Source organism: Triturus cristatus, chromosome 1_1 (genome assembly GCF_964204655.1).
Source record: "Triturus cristatus chromosome 1_1, aTriCri1.1, whole genome shotgun sequence".
NCBI lineage: Eukaryota > Metazoa > Chordata > Amphibia > Caudata > Salamandridae > Triturus > Triturus cristatus.
The window spans coordinates 671,803,647-671,823,962 of record NC_140579.1 but is presented as its reverse complement, the minus strand read 5'-3'; the positions used below and the strand labels follow the sequence as shown (position 1 = coordinate 671,823,962).

At 37.2% G+C, this 20,316-nt stretch overlaps 4 long non-coding RNA genes across 5 annotated transcripts; all 4 read right to left on the bottom strand.

Annotated features, from left to right (window-relative positions):
* Window positions 1-1,034: 1,034 nt before the first annotated feature.
* LOC146870842 (uncharacterized) lies at window positions 1,035-2,299 on the bottom strand. Its single transcript, XR_014959470.1, has 4 exons — window positions 2,239-2,299; window positions 1,938-2,125; window positions 1,656-1,766; window positions 1,035-1,373 (listed from the first exon to the last, which is right to left on the bottom strand). It is a non-coding gene; the product is annotated as an uncharacterized LOC146870842 (long non-coding RNA).
* A 4,350-nt stretch (window positions 2,300-6,649) lies between these two features.
* Window positions 6,650-7,985, bottom strand: LOC146870841 (uncharacterized). Of its 2 annotated transcripts, none has more exons than XR_014959467.1 (3): window positions 7,925-7,985; window positions 7,624-7,811; window positions 6,650-7,059 (listed from the first exon to the last, which is right to left on the bottom strand). It is a non-coding gene; the product is annotated as an uncharacterized LOC146870841 (long non-coding RNA). The 2 variants fall into 2 exon arrangements; XR_014959468.1 differs by lacking the exon at window positions 6,650-7,059 and adding an exon at window positions 7,408-7,452.
* A 5,040-nt stretch (window positions 7,986-13,025) lies between these two features.
* Window positions 13,026-13,671, bottom strand: LOC146870840 (uncharacterized). Its single transcript, XR_014959466.1, has 3 exons — window positions 13,611-13,671; window positions 13,310-13,497; window positions 13,026-13,138 (listed from the first exon to the last, which is right to left on the bottom strand). It is a non-coding gene; the product is annotated as an uncharacterized LOC146870840 (long non-coding RNA).
* Window positions 13,672-18,017: 4,346 nt separating this feature from the next.
* Window positions 18,018-19,374, bottom strand: LOC146870839 (uncharacterized). The gene is made up of 4 exons (XR_014959465.1): window positions 19,298-19,374; window positions 18,997-19,184; window positions 18,715-18,825; window positions 18,018-18,432 (listed from the first exon to the last, which is right to left on the bottom strand). It is a non-coding gene; the product is annotated as an uncharacterized LOC146870839 (long non-coding RNA).
* Between the last annotated feature and the right edge of the window lie 942 nt (window positions 19,375-20,316).

The following is a 20,316-nucleotide window of genomic DNA, read 5'->3' as shown; positions in this document are numbered from 1 at the left end:
TCAAATGAGGGAGCTCCTCTCATATTTTTCTCCCTATCTTGTTCATCTTCGCTGCTGGAACCTGACGTTTCAGAGAATGTGACACGTTTGGTCCCCCCTCTTGAGTAGAGCGGTCGCGTATATTGTGGTCTTTCCCATTTGGGGTCATTTTTATTATTAATATAATCTTTACCTATGTATGGATATACTACTTCAGCATTGTATCTCTCTACATCTTTCCTCAATTTTTTCGTTTTTTTATTAGTAAGATAATCCCTGTAGCCTTTTGCTTCCAACTCGAGTTCCTCTAATTTGTTTTTAGCTTCCTCCAAAGCCGAATTTTGTTTAAAATGGGCTTCAAATTCATCGATTTGTTTTTTCTCAATGTCCAGAAGTTCCTGGGCTGTTTCGATAATAAGAATGAGCCAATCTCGGCTACATCGGTTGGCTATATGTGTCCATGTTTCTATGAACTTAGGATTTTCTACAAAGAGCCCCGGTTCGTTTCTCACTTGAAGACCTATGGGGATCACTCCAGCTTTTAAGTATTCAATTAAAAATTCCGCATGGAGTTCCGTACGGATCAACTTCTTCTTTGCATTTAAGATTTTTATCAATTGTTCATGACTGCTGTTATTTAGAACATTAGTATTACTACTCCGTGGATTTTGGTTGATTAATCTATTAAATTGATCCTCGGAAAAACCAAAAGTTTTCAATTTATCCATAATTTCTTTTCAATGACCGCCTTTGATAAATAATAGGTCGGTATAAATATCAATCAACTTAAAGCGACCTCTCCAACCAACTGGTTGTGCTTATATGTTAGATATATGAGCGAGAGCGACCCCTTATATCTTCCAAGGGAATGGGGTACTAATATCACAACAAAAGATGCAATCCCTCTGCTGAGACACAGTGGTACAGTACTAGTATCGCATAGCACTACAATCAATCCAATTATACTCAAATCATCATGATATGTTACTCACATTTATTATGCAGAATTTTTTTTTTATTTTTTCAAAACAATTTATGTACATGTATTTCATAAAAACAGATCATACATTTGCATGAATATTTAAAAACACAGAATTACACACCATATACTACTTGACAGATATTAAAAAAACATATAACAACCTGTTATGAGCCCGCATAACAGAAGACAACGTGAGACAGTATGCTTTGTCATTTGTTACACATCCTATTGGGTAATAAGTTAATGTCCGTAGTTTGTGATATATTACACAATTATATCTACTCCTGAAACCACGGTTCTCCCGAGATTGTGTAGTTGAGAAGCGTCGACGCGTTTCGATGGTAAATCTTATTAATCCATCTTTATCAAGACAAGTTTATAGGCTTTAAGTCCTCGTTATTAAATCCGGGACCTATTGAGAGAAAGAAAGTTTTTGTTTTATATCGCAATTATGGAATGAATACTCCATTCTCTGATTGCTAACTTAACCAGTGTCTCTCTAATTATCAAGCCTGGCTAATGATACATTCATGAATACTCTGTAGGGCACTCTTGCGTTATTCTATAATTATTAATGCTCCTAACTTGTGCAAAATATAATTGTTTTAAATATTATTGTTTTCAAGAGGAAACTATCCCCTTAATTCGTAAGGAGCCAGCACGGTGTGTATTATAGTCAGAGAAAACCACTTACTTCTCTATGTTGAAAAGCGTTGATCAATTTATATTGTCATTAATGATCCTGATATATGTTATACGTAGAGGAAACAGAGATCCGAGCTATCTGTCCTCATGGGCATCTCACCTAGTAAAAAAGATATAATGATATGTACTCGTGAGAAGCACTGCTTAAATGAAAGCTATGTTTATCTTATTACACAAGCAGCATATCCTGCTCCCATCTACCATCTGGCCCCTAGAGTTTTACCACCATGTTTATATTTTATAATCAGTAGTGCACAAAAAGACTACTTACTTGTCTGTTTCGAGTACGAATGTCCTAATATGTATTAAAAGCGGCGTGACGGGGATTCATAATAACTCTCCCACAATGGACGTCACTTGTTCACCAAAAAAACACAACGTGCGCAGATAATGGCGCCACGAGGCAGCTTGAAATAGCGTGACGGGGATCCGTAATAACTCTCCCTTAATATGCGTCACCTGTTACAAAATACGTGTGTAAGTATTAGCGCTACACAGATAACATATCCAACTAACGGAGCATAGAGTCCCCTTTAATACGTTCTATCGTTTTTAGTTGCTAGTGCTCTCACCTCTAAGTTCGATGTTAACGGCTTCGAGTGCGGAAATGCTCCTGATTGCTCTCGCCTCGCCTACGCCTAAGGCGTCTGCTTATTTGTTAGTACTGCCAAAGGCTGTGATAGGTCGGTGAACCCACCAGACATATCACGTGTCATATGTATTTTTTTGTCGAGAAGATTTATCGAGGTAAACAGCACGGATTTTATGCAGAATGCGCATAATACGACTGCTAGTTAATACATACTCACATTGGCTAAAAAAGATCAAAACACACACGTGACTCAAACACGTGTTGTATATTTGTAACCAAGGAGATATATCGTTATTTTAATAAAGTGTGCCAAGCATCCCATTATATAAATGGTTGTGCGGAACATATGCCGACACAACTTCGCTGATGGGAATAACCTAATAGAGTGGGCAATCGAGGTCCTACTTTCATCATAACTAGTGGTTAATTATGTCACGTGATTCCGAGCGGAATGTTCTTTGAATGGCTTCCAACTTTGTTTTCACATTTGTTTGATAATCCTAGGGACATACACAAGGACATACCCAAAATCTCTTACATTTCGTTTACACATGTTATCTTATATACTTCTATACAGAACGTAAAACTATCCACATATTTCGGCACATTATAGTAATTGCAATATTAGGTGGATGTAATCAAGAACAAAAACAATTCTCCTTTTTATGTAATTTCCAATATGACTTGCAATCGTCAACCACGTATTTAGTAGAGACATAACTTATTCCATTACATATCACAACAATTATAGTTATACTTTCCTCATTTCCACTTATGTATTACAAATAATCCATATATAGGATATAACAATAATAGTTTCTAAAATTTCAACAATCAATCATATCCACTGATGTGCTACAAATAGTCCATATATAGGATCTAACAATAGTATTTTCTAAAATTTCAACAATCAGTGGCGGCACATCATTCCTTAATCTGATTGCGATTATAGCTTCATAATAATCTCCTATATAACATGGAAAGAACTGACTAATACTACGTGAGCTCACATACTTTAGCAGTGTATCATTTTCTCAGGTAGCAATAATACTCATCCAGTCCTCCTTTGAGTTAAGTCCCTTCTCTACTGTATTAAGATGGCATATAAACCATTGTTCTCTCTTTTTTCTTTTTGTATTGACGTCACCGCCTCTTCTATTAACTGTCACTTTTTCTAGAATAAACCACTGGATTTGATCCCAATTGTGGTTCATTTCCAGAAAGTGATCTGTCAAAGGTGCATTCACTTTTCTTGTTTTAATTGCCGATTTGTGCTCCAACAGGCGGGTACGTAGCTCCCTACTCGTTTCGCCTACGTACCCAAGACCACACGGGCATATTAAAAAGTAAACGACATTCTTGCTACGACAGTTATTTAAACTTCTAGCCCAGATCGTTTTGTTATTGTGAGTGAGACTTTTTGCTTCGAGGCATAGAGGACAAATGGAGCACGTTCCACATTTGTAATTACCCTTTGCTTTGCCTCCTGTGACCATAGTTTGAATTTCATGTTTTTCGTCATATGTTCTAACTAACGAATTACGTATTGTTTTGTTACGCCTGAATGAAAACAGAGGCTTTTCTAAAATTGTTTCAGCTCCATAGTTTAAAATCTTCCAATTTTTATTCACAATATTTTTAATCCTATTACTAAGATTGGAAAATTGCGAAACAAAAACTATGCGTCCTGTTGTTTTATCATCTTTTTTCTCTTTATTGATCTCCAATAGCTGATCCCGATTATAGAATCTCGCTCTTTTGAACGAGTGTTTGATCAATTTGCTAGGATAGCCTCTAGCGGACAATTTTTTCTTCAGAGTTTCAGAATGGAGATAAAAGTCTGAGAGGGTTGTGCAATTACGCCTAAGTCTTAAAAACTCCCCAAACGGGATATTGTCCTTCTGGGAGCGAGGATGGTTACTACCATATAATAAGAGTGTGTTTTTATCAGTAGGTTTGGAATATAACTCTACCTGCAGAGTATCTGTGACATTTTTGATTTTTATGTCTAAAAAGGCAACCTCAGAATCACTCTAATGCGCCGTAAATTTCAAATTTGGATCTCCCAAATTGATCCATTCAAGGAAAAGCTCTAAATCCTGGCTGGCACCGTTCCAGACAAAGATGATATCGTCAATGTAACGGTGCCAGCAGGTAACATTTTCAAAAAATGGAGCCATCTCATTGTACACGTGTTTGGTTTCAAAGTCCCCAACATAGAGGCATGCCAGGCTCGGCGCACAGGCAGCCCCCATGCTGGTTCCTTTGATTTGGATGTAGGCTTCATCTTTGAATAAAAATATGTTGTTTTTAAGTACCATTTCTATACAAGACATAATGAAGCCCTTGTTGGCTCCCTCCAAGTCCTCATGATCTAAAATGTTCGAAATGACTCTTATGGTGTCATTCTTGGGGATATTCGTATAAAGGGCTTCAATGTCCAGGGTCACCAAAAGCTGGGTAACCCTGTTGAAGCCCTGCCCCTCAAACACTGAAATAGCGTGTGCTGTATCCTTCAAGTAAGATCTTTGTTTCTGGACAATCGGTTTAAGAAAGTGGTCTACATATTTACTCAAGGGCTCCAATAGTGATCCTACACTACTAACAATGGGCCTCATTGGTGGATCAGTGATACATTTGTGGATTTTGGGAAGTCCATAGATGGCCGGTGTCATGGGGTGAGAGTTCAATAAAAATTTATATTCATTCTCACATATCCATCCTAGTTCTCTCCCTTGATTTAAGAGTAATACCACCTCTTTTTTAAGGGCATCAATAGCTGTGAGGCGTATGGGTTGATAATGTTCTCTCACATTTAACAGGTCTCGCATTCTCTTATCATAGTCTATGGTATCAAACACGACTACGCCTCCGCCTTTATCGGCAGGTTTGATAGTTATTTGATTGCATTCCTGTAATGTTTTTAATGCCTTTTTCTGATCAGGAGGGAGATTGTTGTTATAATATTTTGAAACAGCCTGCCTCATATTTTTTATTTCCATTTCCACCACTCTCTCAAATAATTCCACATTTTTATTAACTTGGCCTAAGTTAGGAGTGAATGTGGATTTGGGTTTTAAACCTGATACATTAGGTGCAGGTTCATAATATTTATCCTCGAAAAATTTATTGAGCCTAATTTTTCTAAAAAAGCTTTTTAAGTCACTTTCTAACTCATATAAATTGTGCGGGGCACTTGGTGCAAAACTAAAACCTTTTTTTAAAATTTCATTTTCATCTTTGGTTAAACTCCTCTTAGATAGATTGATTATGGGCAGTTCATCTACCTCCAATACTGTCTGCTCCGAGTGGCTAGATATTCCTGTCCCGGATTCTGAGGTTGATGGTTCCTCAGGGGTTCTTGCCGGTTGTAGCCGCGGTAGCCCCTCTGTCCCCGATTTTGGCGTCTGCCTAAAAAAGGTTCCCGTTCAAATGAGGGAGCTCCTCTCATATTTTTCTCCCTATCTTGTTCATCTTCGCTGCTGGAACCTGACGTTTCAGAGAATGTGACACGTTTGGTCCCCCCTCTTGAGTAGAGCGGTCGCGTATATTGTGGTCTTTCCCATTTGGGGTCATTTTTATTATTAAAATAATCTTTACCTATGTATGGATATACTACTTCAGCATTGTATCTCTCTACATCTTTCCTCAATGTTTTCGTTTTTTTATTAGTAAGATAATCCCTGTAGCCTTTTGCTTCCAACTCGAGTTCCTCTAATTTGTTTTTAGCTTCCTCCAAAGCCGAATTTTGTTTAAAATGGGCTTCAAATTCATCGATTTGTTTTTTCTCAATGTCCAGAAGTTCCTGGGCTGTTTCGATAATAAGAATGAGCCAATCTCGGCTACATCGGTTGGCTATATGTGTCCATGTTTCTATGAACTTAGGATTTTCTACAAAGAGCCCCGTTTCGTTTCTCACTTGAAGACCTATGGGGATCACTCCAGCTTTTAAGTATTCAATTAAAAATTCCGCATGGAGTTCCGTACGGATCAACTTCTTCTTTGCATTTAAGATTTTTATCAATTGTTCATGACTGCTGTTATTTAGAACATTAGTATTACTACTCCGTGGATTTTGGTTGATTAATCTATTAAATTGATCCTCGGAAAAACCAAAAGTTTTCAATTTATCCATAATTTCTTTTCAATGACCGCCTTTGATAAATAATAGGTCGGTATAAATATCAATCAACTTAAAGCGACCTCTCCAACCAACTGGTTGTGCTTATATGTTAGATATATGAGCGAGAGCGACCCCTTATATCTTCCAAGGGAATGGGGTACTAATATCACAACAAAAGATGCAATCCCTCTGCTGAGACACAGTGGTACAGTACTAGTATCGCATAGCACTACAATCAATCCAATTATACTCAAATCATCATGATATGTTACTCACATTTATTATGCAGAATTTTTTTTTAATTTTTTCAAAACAATTTATGTACATGTATTTCATAAAAACAGATCATACATTTGCATGAATATTTAAAAACACAGAATTACACACCATATACTACTTGACAGATATTAAAAAAACATATAACAACCTGTTATGAGCCCGCATAACAGAAGACAACGTGAGACAGTATGCTTTGTCATTTGTTACACATCCTATTGGGTAATAAGTTAATGTCCGTAGTTTGTGATATATTACACAATTATATCTACTCCTGAAACCACGGTTCTCCCGAGATTGTGTAGTTGAGAAGCGTCGACGCGTTTCGATGGTAAATCTTATTAATCCATCTTTATCAAGACAAGTTTATAGGCTTTAAGTCCTCGTTATTAAATCCGGGACCTATTGAGAGAAAGAAAGTTTTTGTTTTATATCGCAATTATGGAATGAATACTCCATTCTCTGATTGCTAACTTAACCAGTGTCTCTCTAATTATCAAGCCTGGCTAATGATACATTCATGAATACTCTGTAGGGCACTCTTGCGTTATTCTATAATTATTAATGCTCCTAACTTGTGCAAAATATAATTGTTTTAAATATTATTGTTTTCAAGAGGAAACTATCCCCTTAATTCGTAAGGAGCCAGCACGGTGTGTATTATAGTCAGAGAAAACCACTTACTTCTCTATGTTGAAAAGCGTTGATCAATTTATATTGTCATTAATGATCCTGATATATGTTATACCTAGAGGAAACAGAGATCCGAGCTATCTGTCCTCATGGGCATCTCACCTAGTGTAAAAGATATAATGATATGTACTCGTGAGAAGCACTGCTTAAATGAAAGCTATGTTTATCTTATTACACAAGCAGCATATCCTGCTCCCATCTACCATCTGGCCCCTAGAGTTTTACCACCATGTTTATATTTTATAATCAGTAGTGCACAAAAAGACTACTTACTTGTCTGTTTCGAGTACGAATGTCCTAATATGTATTAAAAGCGGCGTGACGGGGATTCATAATAACTCTCCCACAATGGACGTCACTTGTTCACCAAAAAAACACAACGTGCGCAGATAATGGCGCCACGAGGCAGCTTGAAATAGCGTGACGGGGATCCGTAATAACTCTCCCTTAATATGCGTCACCTGTTACAAAAAACGTGTGTAAGTATTAGCGCTACACAGATAACATAACCAACTAACGGAGCATAGAGTCCCCTTTAATACGTTCTATCGTTTTTAGTTGCTAGTGCTCTCACCTCTAAGTTCGATGTTAACGGCTTCGAGTGCGGAAATGCTCCTGATTGCTCTCGCCTCGCCTACGCCTAAGGCGTCTGCTTATTTGTTAGTACTGCCAAAGGCTGTGATAGGTCGGTGAACCCACCAGACATATCACGTGTCATATGTATTTTTTTGTCGAGAAGATTTATCGAGGTAAACAGCACGGATTTTATGCAGAATGCGCATAATACGACTGCTAGTTAATACATACTCACATTGGCTAAAAAAGATCAAAACACACACGTGACTCAAACACGTGTTGTATATTTGTAACCAAGGAGATATATCGTTATTTTAATAAAGTGTGCCAAGCATCCCATTATATAAATGGTTGTGCGGAACATATCCCGACACAACTTCGCTGATGGGAATAACCTAATAGAGTGGGCAATCGAGGTCCTACTTTCATCATAACTAGTGGTTAATTATGTCACGTGATTCCGAGCGGAATGTTCTTTGAATGGCTTCCAACTTTGTTTTCACATTTGTTTGATAATCCTAGGGACATACACAAGGACATACCCAAAATCTCTTACATTTCGTTTACACATGTTATCTTATATACTTCTATACAGAACGTAAAACTATCCACATATTTCGGCACATTATAGTAATTGCAATATTAGGTGGATGTAATCAAGAACAAAAACAATTCTCCTTTTTATGTAATTTCCAATATGACTTGCAATCGTCAACCACGTATTTAGTAGAGACATAACTTATTCCATTACATATCACAACAATTATAGTTATACTTTCCTCATTTCCACTTATGTATTACAAATAATCCATATATAGGATATAACAATAATAGTTTCTAAAATTTCAACAATCAATCATATCCACTGATGTGCTACAAATAGTCCATATATAGGATCTAACAATAGTATTTTCTAAAATTTCAACAATCAGTGGCGGCACATCATTCCTTAATCTGATTGCGATTATAGCTTCATAATAATCTCCTATATAACATGGAAAGAACTGACTAATACTACGTGAGCTCACATACTTTAGCAGTGTATCATTTTCTCAGGTAGCAATAATACTCATCCAGTCCTCCTTTGAGTTAAGTCCCTTCTCTACTGTATTAAGATGGCATATAAACCATTGTTCTCTCTTTTTTCTTTTTGTATTGACGTCACCGCCTCTTCTATTAACTGTCACTTTTTCTAGAATAAACCACTGGATTTGATCCCAATTGTGGTTCATTTCCAGAAAGTGATCTGTCAAAGGTGCATTCACTTTTCTTGTTTTAATTGCCGATTTGTGCTCCAACAGGCGGGTACGTAGCTCCCTACTCGTTTCGCCTACGTACCCAAGACCACACGGGCATATTAAAAAGTAAACGACATTCTTGCTACGACAGTTATTTAAACTTCTAGCCCAGATCGTTTTGTTATTGTGAGTGAGACTTTTTGCTTCGAGGCATAGAGGACAAATGGAGCACGTTCCACATTTGTAATTACCCTTTGCTTTGCCTCCTGTGTCCATAGTTTGAATTTCATGTTTTTCGTCATATGTTCTAACTAACGAATTACGTATTGTTTTGTTACGCCTGAATGAAAACAGAGGCTTTTCTAAAATTGTTTCAGCTCCATAGTTTAAAATCTTCCTATTTTTATTCACAATATTTTTAATCCTATTACTAAGATTGGAAAATTGCGAAACAAAAACTATGCGTCCTGTTGTTTTATCATCTTTTTTCTCTTTATTGATCTCCAATAGCTGATCCCGATTATAGAATCTCGCTCTTTTGAACGAGTGTTTGATCAATTTGCTAGGATAGCCTCTAGCGGACAATTTTTTCTTCAGAGTTTCAGAATGGAGATAAAAGTCTGAGAGGGTTGTGCAATTACGCCTAAGTCTTAAAAACTCCCCAAACGGGATATTGTCCTTCTGGGAGCGAGGATGGTTACTACCATATAATAAGAGTGTGTTTTTATCAGTAGGTTTGGAATATAACTCTACCTGCAGAGTATCTGTGACATTTTTGATTTTTATGTCTAAAAAGGCAACCTCAGAATCACTATAATGCGCCGTAAATTTCAAATTTGGATCTCCCAAATTGATCCATTCAAGGAAAAGCTCTAAATCCTGGCTGGCACCGTTCCAGACAAAGATGATATCGTCAATGTAACGGTGCCAGCAGGTAACATTTTCAAAAAATTGAGCCATCTCATTGTACACGTGTTTGGTTTCAAAGTCCCCAACATAGAGGCATGCCAGGCTCGGCGCACAGGCAGCCCCCATGCTGGTTCCTTTGATTTGGATGTAGGCTTCATCTTTGAATAAAAATATGTTGTTTTTAAGTACCATTTCTATACAAGACATAATGAAGCCCTTGTTGGCTCCCTCCAAGTCCTCATGATCTAAAATGTTCGAAATGACTCTTATGGTGTCATTCTTGGGGATATTCGTATAAAGGGCTTCAATGTCCAGGGTCACCAAAAGCTGGGTAACCCTGTTGAAGCCCTGCCCCTCAAACACTGAAATAGCGTGTGCTGTATCCTTCAAGTAAGATCTTTGTTTCTGGACAATCGGTTTAAGAAAGTGGTCTACATATTTACTCAAGGGCTCCAATAGTGATCCTACACTACTAACAATGGGCCTCATTGGTGGATCAGTGATACATTTGTGGATTTTGGGAAGTCCATAGATGGCCGGTGTCATGGGGTGAGAGTTCAATAAAAATGTATATTCATTCTCACATATCCATCCTAGTTCTCTCCCTTGATTTAAGAGTAATACCACCTCTTTTTTAAGGGCATCAATAGCTGTGAGGCGTATGGGTTGATAATGTTCTCTCACATTTAACAGGTCTCGCATTCTCTTATCATACTCTATGGTATCAAACACGACTACGCCTCCGCCTTTATCGGCAGGTTTGATAGTTATTTGATTGCATTCCTGTAATGTTTTTAATGCCTTTTTCTGATCAGGAGGGAGATTGTTGTTATAATATTTTGAAACAGCCTGCCTCATATTTTTTATTTCCATTTCCACCACTCTCTCAAATAATTCCACGTTTTTATTAACATGGCCTAAGTTAGGAGTGAATGTGGATTTGGGTTTTAAACCTGATACATTAGGTGCAGGTTCATAATATTTATCCTCGAAAAATTTATTGAGCCTAATTTTTCTAAAAAAGCTTTTTAAGTCACTTTCTAACTCATATAAATTGTGCGGGGCACTTGGTGCAAAACTAAAACCTTTTTTTAAAATTTCATTTTCATCTTTGGTTAAACTCCTCTTAGATAGATTGATTATGGGCAGTTCATCTACCTCCAATACTGTCTGCTCCGAGTGGCTAGATATTCCTGTCCCGGATTCTGAGGTTGATGGTTCCTCAGGGGTTCTTGCCGGTTGTAGCCGCGGTAGCCCCTCTGTCCCCGATTTTGGCGTCTGCCTAAAAAAGGTTCCCGTTCAAATGAGGGAGCTCCTCTCATATTTTTCTCCCTATCTTGTTCATCTTCGCTGCTGGAACCTGACGTTTCAGAGAATGTGACACGTTTGGTCCCCCCTCTTGAGTAGAGCGGTCGCGTATATTGTGGTCTTTCCCATTTGGGGTCATTTTTATTATTAAAATAATCTTTACCTATGTATGGATATACTACTTCAGCATTGTATCTCTCTACATCTTTCCTCAATTTTTTCGTTTTTTTCTTAGTAAGATAATCCCTGTAGCCTTTTGCTTCCAACTCGAGTTCCTCTAATTTGTTTTTAGCTTCCTCCAAAGCCGAATTTTGTTTAAAATGGGCTTCAAATTCATCGATTTGTTTTTTCTCAATGTCCAGAAGTTCCTGGGCTGTTTCGATAATAAGAATGAGCCAATCTCGGCTACATCGGTTGGCTATATGTGTCCATGTTTCTATGAACTTAGGATTTTCTACAAAGAGCCCCGGTTCGTTTCTCACTTGAAGACCTATGGGGATCACTCCAGCTTTTAAGTATTCAATTAAAAATTCCGCATGGAGTTCCATACGGATCAACTTCTTCTTTGCATTTAAGATTTTTATCAATTGTTCATGACTGCTGTTATTTAGAACATTAGTATTACTACTCCGTGGATTTTGGTTGATTAATCTATTAAATTGATCCTCGGAAAAACCAAAAGTTTTCAATTTATCCATAATTTCTTTTCAATGACCGCCTTTGATAAATAATAGGTCGGTATAAATATCAATCAACTTAAAGCGACCTCTCCAACCAACTGGTTGTGCTTATATGTTAGATATATGAGCGAGAGCGACCCCTTATATCTTCCAAGGGAATGGGGTACTAATATCACAACAAAAGATGCAATCCCTCTGCTGAGACACAGTGGTACAGTACTAGTATCGCATAGCACTACAATCAATCCAATTATACTCAAATCATCATGATATGTTACTCACATTTATTATGCAGATTTTTTTTTTAATTTTTTCAAAACAATTTATGTACATGTATTTCATAAAAACAGATCATACATTTGCATGAATATTTAAAAACACAGAATTACACACCATATACTACTTGACAGATATTAAAAAAACATATAACAACCTGTTATGAGCCCGCATAACAGAAGACAACGTGAGACAGTATGCTTTGTCATTTGTTACACATCCTATTGGGTAATAAGTTAATGTCCGTAGTTTGTGATATATTACACATTTATATCTACTCCTGAAACCACGGTTCTCCCGAGATTGTGTAGTTGAGAAGCGTCGACGCGTTTCGATGGTAAATCTTATTAATCCATCTTTATCAAGACAAGTTTATAGGCTTTAAGTCCTCGTTATTAAATACGGGACCTATTGAGAGAAAGAAAGTTTTTGTTTTATATCGCAATTATGGAATGAATACTCCATTCTCTGATTGCTAACTTAACCAGTGTCTCTCTAATTATCAAGCCTGGCTAATGATACATTCATGAATACTCTGTAGGGCACTCTTGCGTTATTCTATAATTATTAATGCTCCTAACTTGTGCAAAATATAATTGTTTTAAATATTATTGTTTTCAAGAGGAAACTATCCCCTTAATTCGTAAGGAGCCAGCACGGTGTGTATTATAGTCAGAGAAAACCACTTACTTCTCTATGTTGAAAAGCGTTGATCAATTTATATTGTCATTAATGATCCTGATATATGTTATACGTAGAGGAAACAGAGATCCGAGCTATCTGTCCTCATGGGCATCTCACCTAGTGTAAAAGATATAATGATATGTACTCGTGAGAAGCACTGCTTAAATTAAAGCTATGTTTATCTTATTACACAAGCAGCATATCCTGCTCCCATCTACCATCTGGCCCCTAGAGTTTTACCACCATGTTTATATTTTATAATCAGTAGTGCACAAAAAGACTACTTACTTGTCTGTTTCGAGTACGAATGTCCTAATATGTATTAAAAGCGGCGTGACGGGGATTCATAATAACTCTCCCACAATGGACGTCACTTGTTCACCAAAAAAACACAACGTGCGCAGATAATGGCGCCACGAGGCAGCTTGAAATAGCGTGACGGGGATCCGTAATAACTCTCCCTTAATATGCGTCACCTGTTACAAAAAACGTGTGTAAGTATTAGCGCTACACAGATAACATATCCAACTAACGGAGCATAGAGTCCCCTTTAATACGTTCTATCGTTTTTAGTTGCTAGTGCTCTCACCTCTAAGTTCGATGTTAACGGCTTCGAGTGCGGAAATGCTCCTGATTGCTCTCGCCTCGCCTACGCCTAAGGCGTCTGCTTATTTGTTAGTACTGCCAAAGGCTGTGATAGGTCGGTGAACCCACCAGACATATCACGTGTCATATGTATTTTTTTGTCGAGAAGATTTATCGAGGTAAACAGCACGGATTTTATGCAGAATGCGCATAATACGACTGCTAGTTAATACATACTCACATTGGCTAAAAAAGATAAAAACACACACGTGACTCAAACACGTGTTGTATATTTGTAACCAAGGAGATATATCGTTATTTTAATAAAGTGTGCCAAGCATCCCATTATATAAATGGTTGTGCGGAACATATGCCGACACAACTTCGCTGATGGGAATAACCTAATAGAGTGGGCAATCGAGGTCCTACTTTCATCATAACTAGTGGTTAATTATGTCACGTGATTCCGAGCGGAATGTTCTTTGAATGGCTTCCAACTTTGTTTTCACATTTGTTTGATAATCCTAGGGACATACACAAGGACATACCCAAAATCTCTTACATTTCGTTTACACATGTTATCTTATATACTTCTATACAGAACGTAAAACTATCCACATATTTCGGCACATTATAGTAATTGCAATATTAGGTGGATGTAATCAAGAACAAAAACAATTCTCCTTTTTATGTAATTTCCAATATGACTTGCAATCGTCAACCACGTATTTAGTAGAGACATAACTTATTCCATTACATATCACAACAATTATAGTTATACTTTCCTCATTTCCACTTATGTATTACAAATAATCCATATATAGGATATAACAATAATAGTTTCTAAAATTTCAACAATCAATCATATCCACTGATGTGCTACAAATAGTCCATATATAGGATCTAACAATAGTATTTTCTAAAATTTCAACAATCAGTGGCGGCACATCATTCCTTAATCTGATTGCGATTATAGCTTCATAATAATCTCCTATATAACATGGAAAGAACTGACTAATACTACGTGAGCTCACATACTTTAGCAGTGTATCATTTTCTCAGGTAGCAATAATACTCATCCAGTCCTCCTTTGAGTTAAGTCCCTTCTCTACTGTATTAAGATGGCATATAAACCATTGTTCTCTCTTTTTTCTTTTTGTATTGACGTCACCGCCTCTTCTATTAACTGTCACTTTTTCTAGAATAAACCACTGGATTTGATCCCAATTGTGGTTCATTTCCAGAAAGTGATCTGTCAAAGGTGCATTCACTTTTCTTGTTTTAATTGCCGATTTGTGCTCCAACAGGCGGGTACGTAGCTCCCTACTCGTTTCGCCTACGTACCCAAGACCACACGGGCATAATAAAAAGTAAACGACATTCTTGCTACGACAGTTATTTAAACTTCTAGCCCAGATCGTTTTGTTATTGTGAGTGAGACTTTTTGCTTCGAGGCATAGAGGACAAATGGAGCACGTTCCACATTTGTAATTACCCTTTGCTTTGCCTCCTGTGACCATAGTTTGAATTTCATGTTTTTCGTCATATGTTCTAACTAACGAATTACGTATTGTTTTGTTACGCCTGAATGAAAACAGAGGCTTTTCTAAAATTGTTTCAGCTCCATAGTTTAAAATCTTCCAATTTTTATTCACAATATTTTTAATCCTATTACTAAGATTGGAAAATTGCGAAACAAAAACTATGCGTCCTGTTGTTTTATCATCTTTTTTCTCTTTATTGATCTCCAATAGCTGATCCCGATTATAGAATCTCGCTCTTTTGAACGAGTGTTTGATCAATTTGCTAGGATAGCCTCTAGCAGACAATTTTTTCTTCAGAGTTTCAGAATGGAGATAAAAGTCTGAGAGGGTTGTGCAATTACGCCTAAGTCTTAAAAACTCCCCAAACGGGATATTGTCCTTCTGGGAGCGAGGATGGTTACTACCATATAATAAGAGTGTGTTTTTATCAGTAGGTTTGGAATATAACTCTACCTGCAGAGTATCTGTGACATTTTAGATTTTTATGTCTAAAAAGGCAACCTCAGAATCACTCTAATGCGCCGTAAATTTCAAATTTGGATCTCCCAAATTGATCCATTCAAGGAAAAGCTCTAAATCCTGGCTGGCACCGTTCCAGACAAAGATGATATCGTCAATGTAACGGTGCCAGCAGGTAACATTTTCAAAAAATGGAGCCATCTCATTGTACACGTGTTTGGTTTCAAAGTCCCCAACATAGAGGCATGCCAGGCTCGGCGCACAGGCAGCCCCCATGCTGGTTCCTTTGATTTGGATGTAGGCTTCATCTTTGAATAAAAATATGTTGTTTTTAAGTACCATTTCTATACAAGACATAATGAAGCCCTTGTTGGCTCCCTCCAAGTCCTCATGATCTAAAATGTTCGAAATGACTCTTATGGTGTCATTCTGGGGGATATTCGTATAAAGGGCTTCAATGTCCAGGGTCACCAAAAGCTGGGTAACCCTGTTGAAGCCCTGCCCCTCAAACACTGAAATAGCGTGTGCTGTATCCTTCAAGTAAGATCTTTGTTTCTGGACAATCGGTTTAAGAAAGTGGTCTACATATTTACTCAAGGGCTCCAATAGTGATCCTACACTACTAACAATGGGCCTCATTGGTGGATCAGTGATACATTTGTGGATTTTGGGAAGTCCATAGGTGGCCGGTGTCATGGGGTGAGAGTTCAATAAAAATGTATATTCATTCTCACATATCCATCCTAGTTCTCTCCCTTGATTTAAGAGTAATACCACCTCTTTTTTAAGGGCATCAATAGCTGTGAGGCGTATGGGTTGATAATGTTCTCTCACATTTAACAGGTCTCGCATTCTCTTATCATAGTCTATGGTATCAAACACGACTACGCCTCCGCCTTTATCGGCAGGTTTGATAGTTATTTGATTGCATTCCTGTAATGTTTTTAATGCCTTTTTCTGATCAGGAGGGAGATTGTTGTTATAATATTTTGAAACAGCCTGCCTCATATTTTTTATTTCCATTTCCACCACTCTCTCAAATAATTCCACGTTTTTATTAACTTGGCCTAAGTTAGGAGTGAATGTGGATTTGGGTTTTAAACCTGATACATTAGGTGCAGGTTCATAATATTTATCCTCGAAAAATTTATTGAGCCTAATTTTTCTAAAAAAGCTTTTTAAGTCACTTTCTAACTCATATAAATTGTGCGGGGCACTTGGTGCAAAACTAAAACCTTTTTTTAAAATTTCATTTTCATCTTTGGTTAAACTCCTCTTAGATAGATTGATTATGGGCAGTTCATCTACCTCCAATACTGTCTGCTCCGAGTGGCTAGATATTCCTGTCCCGGATTCTGAGGTTGATGGTTCCTCAGGGGTTCTTGCCGGTTGTAGCCGCGGTAGCCCCACTGTCCCCGATTTTGGCGTCTGCCTAAAAAAAGGTTCCCGTTCAAATGAGGGAGCTCCTCTCATATTTTTCTCCCTATCTTGTTCATCTTCGCTGCTGGAACCTGACGTTTCAGAGAATGTGACACGTTTGGTCCCCCCTCTTGAGTAGAGCGGTCGCGTATATTGTGGTCTTTCCCATTTGGGGTCATTTTTATTATTAAAATAATCTTTACCTATGTATGGATATACTACTTCAGCATTGTATCTCTCTACATCTTTCCTCAATTTTTTCGTTTTTTTCTTAGTAAGATAATCCCTGTAGCCTTTTGCTTCCAACTCGAGTTCCTCTAATTTGTTTTTAGCTTCCTCCAAAGCCGAATTTTGTTTAAAATGGGCTTCAAATTCATCGATTTGTTTTTTCTCAATGTCCAGAAGTTCCTGGGCTGTTTTGATAATAAGAATGAGCCAATCTCGGCTACATCGGTTGGCTATATGTGTCCATGTTTCTATGAACTTAGGATTTTCTACAAAGAGCCCCGATTCGTTTCTCACTTGAAGACCTATGGGGATCACTCCAGCTTTTAAGTATTCAATTAAAAATTCCGCATGGAGTTCCGTACGGATCAACTTCTTCTTTGCATTTAAGATTTTTATCAATTGTTCATGACTGCTGTTATTTAGAACATTAGTATTACTACTCCGTGGATTTTGGTTGATTAATCTATTAAATTGATCCTCGGAAAAACCAAAAGTTTTCAATTTATCCATAATTTCTTTTCAATGACCGCCTTTGATAAATAATAGGTCGGTATAAATATCAATCAACTTAAAGCGACCTCTCCAACCAACTGGTTGTGCTTATATGTTAGATATATGAGCGAGAGCGACCCCTTATATCTTCCAAGGGAATGGGGTACTAATATCACAACAAAAGATGCAATCCCTCTGCTGAGACACAGTGGTACAGTACTAGTATCGCATAGCACTACAATCAATCCAATTATACTCAAATCATCATGATATGTTACTCACATTTATTATGCAGAATTTTTTTTTAATTTTTTCAAAACAATTTATGTACATGTATTTCATAAAAACAGATCATACATTTGCATGAATATTTAAAAACACAGAATTACACACCATATACTACTTGACAGATATTAAAAAAACATATAACAACCTGTTATGAGCCCGCATAACAGAAGACAACGTGAGACAGTATGCTTTGTCATTTGTTACACATCCTATTGGGTAATAAGTTAATGTCCGTAGTTTGTGATATATTACACAATTATATCTACTCCTGAAACCACGGTTCTCCCGAGATTGTGTAGTTGAGAAGCGTCGACGCGTTTCGATGGTAAATCTTATTAATCCATCTTTATCAAGACAAGTTTATAGGCTTTAAGTCCTCGTTATTAAATCCGGGACCTATTGAGAGAAAGAAAGTTTTTGTTTTATATCGCAATTATGGAATGAATACTCCATTCTCTGATTGCTAACTTAACCAGTGTCTCTCTAATTATCAAGCCTGGCTAATGATACATTCATGAATACTCTGTAGGGCACTCTTGCGTTATTCTATAATAATTAATGCTCCTAACTTGTGCAAAATATAATTGTTTTAAATATTATTGTTTTCAAGAGGAAACTATCCCCTTAATTCGGAAGGAGCCAGCACGGTGTGTATTATAGTCAGAGAAAACCACTTACTTCTCTATGTTGAAAAGCGTTGATCAATTTATATTGTCATTAATGATCCTGATATATGTTATACGTAGAGGAAACAGAGATCCGAGCTATCTGTCCTCATGGGCATCTCACCTAGTGTAAAAGATATAATGATATGTACTCGTGAGAAGCACTGCTTAAATGAAAGCTATGTTTATCTTATTACACAAGCAGCATATCCTGCTCCCATCTACCATCTGGCCCCTAGAGTTTTACCACCATGTTTATATTTTATAATCAGTAGTGCACAAAAAGACTACTTACTTGTCTGTTTCGAGTACGAATGTCCTAATATGTATTAAAAGCGGCGTGACGGGGATTCATAATAACTCTCCCACAATGGACGTCACTTGTTCACCAAAAAAACACAACGTGCGCAGATAATGGCGCCACGAGGCAGCTTGAAATAGCGTGACGGGGATCCGTAATAACTCTCCCTTAATATGCGTCACCTGTTACAAAAAACGTGTGTAAGTATTAGCGCTACACAGATAACATATCCAACTAACGGAGCATAGAGTCCCCTTTAATACGTTCTATCGTTTTTAGTTGCTAGTGCTCTCACCTCTAAGTTCGATGTTAACGGCTTCGAGTGCGGAAATGCTCCTGATTGCTCTCGCCTCGCCTACGCCTAAGGCGTCTGCTTATTTGTTAGTACTGCCAAAGGCTGTGATAGGTCGGTGAACCCACCAGACATATCACGTGTCATATGTATTTTTTTGTCGAGAAGATTTATAGAGGTAAACAGCACGGATTTTATGCAGAATGCGCATAATACGACTGCTAGTTAATACATACTCACATTGGCTAAAAAAGATCAAAACACACACGTGACTCAAACACGTGTTGTATATTTGTAACCAAGGAGATATATCGTTATTTTAATAAAGTGTGCCAAGCATCCCATTATATAAATGGTTGTGCGGAACATATGCTGACACAACTTCGCTGATGGGAATAACCTAATAGAGTGGGCAATCGAGGTCCTACTTTCATCATAACTAGTGGTTAATTATGTCACGTGATTCCGAGCGGAATGTTCTTTGAATGGCTTCCAACTTTGTTTTCACATTTGTTTGATAATCCTAGGGACATACACAAGGACATACCCAAAATCTCTTCCATTTCGTTTACACATGTTATCTTATATACTTCTATACAGAACGTAAAACTATCCACATATTTCGGCACATTATAGTAATTGCAATATTAGGTGGATGTAATCAAGAACAAAAACAATTCTCCTTTTTATGTAATTTCCAATATGACTTGCAATCGTCAACCACGTATTTAGTAGAGACATAACTTATTCCATTACATATCACAACAATTATAGTTATACTTTCCTCATTTCCACTTATGTATTACAAATAATCCATATATAGGATATAACAATAATAGTTTCTAAAATTTCAACAATCAATCATATCCACTGATGTGCTACAAATAGTCCATATATAGGATCTAACAATAGTATTTTCTAAAATTTCAACAATCAATGGCGGCACATCATTCCTTAATCTGATTGCGATTATAGCTTCATAATAATCTCCTATATAACATGGAAAGAACTGACTAATACTA